General features: G+C 29.0%; 1 long non-coding RNA gene across 1 annotated transcript in view; it reads left to right on the top strand.

Moving 5' to 3' along the window:
* LOC128655824 (uncharacterized) overlaps positions 1-216 on the top strand; it is a 2,388-nt gene extending 2,172 nt beyond the window's left edge. Inside the window, exon 2 of the long non-coding RNA XR_008401922.1 lies at positions 35-216. This is a non-coding gene — a long non-coding RNA (uncharacterized LOC128655824). The remainder of the gene's footprint in view (positions 1-34) is intronic.
* The last annotated feature ends 229 nt before the right edge of the window (positions 217-445 follow it).

Genomic DNA, 445 nt, shown 5'->3' with positions numbered 1-445 from the left:
TGCTCACATTTATCTATATTTTTTTATTTTACAGGCCGGTGCCAAATTTAACATCATAGCAGAGGACATCATCTTATATTTTTTGTTCTGTTAAAATTGTTTGTCTTGTAACTTAGGCCGTTATTTTGTTTTTTTTTACAATGCCATGTTTAAAATGTTATAATCACTGGAAAATTTGCAACTAATAAAAGTTTGAATTACTTGTGTAAGAGTTAATGCTGTTTTTGAGTAATTTTTAAACCCCTTTTTAATTAATATTTTTTTATATTCATATAGTATTGAGGTTAACCCCTCACATTAAAGGGATACTAAACCCAATTTTTTTACTATTATCAATTTTTCTTTGTTCTCATGCTATCTTGATTTGAAAAAGCAGTACTGTAAGCTTTATAGCCAGAGCATTTTTTGTTCAGCACCTGGGTAGCACTTGCTGATTTGTGGCTAA

This window comes from Bombina bombina, chromosome 4 (genome assembly GCF_027579735.1).
Source record: "Bombina bombina isolate aBomBom1 chromosome 4, aBomBom1.pri, whole genome shotgun sequence".
Lineage (NCBI taxonomy): Eukaryota > Metazoa > Chordata > Amphibia > Anura > Bombinatoridae > Bombina > Bombina bombina.
The sequence above is the reverse complement of the archived record's forward strand: the minus strand, read 5'-3'. Positions and strand labels throughout refer to the sequence as shown.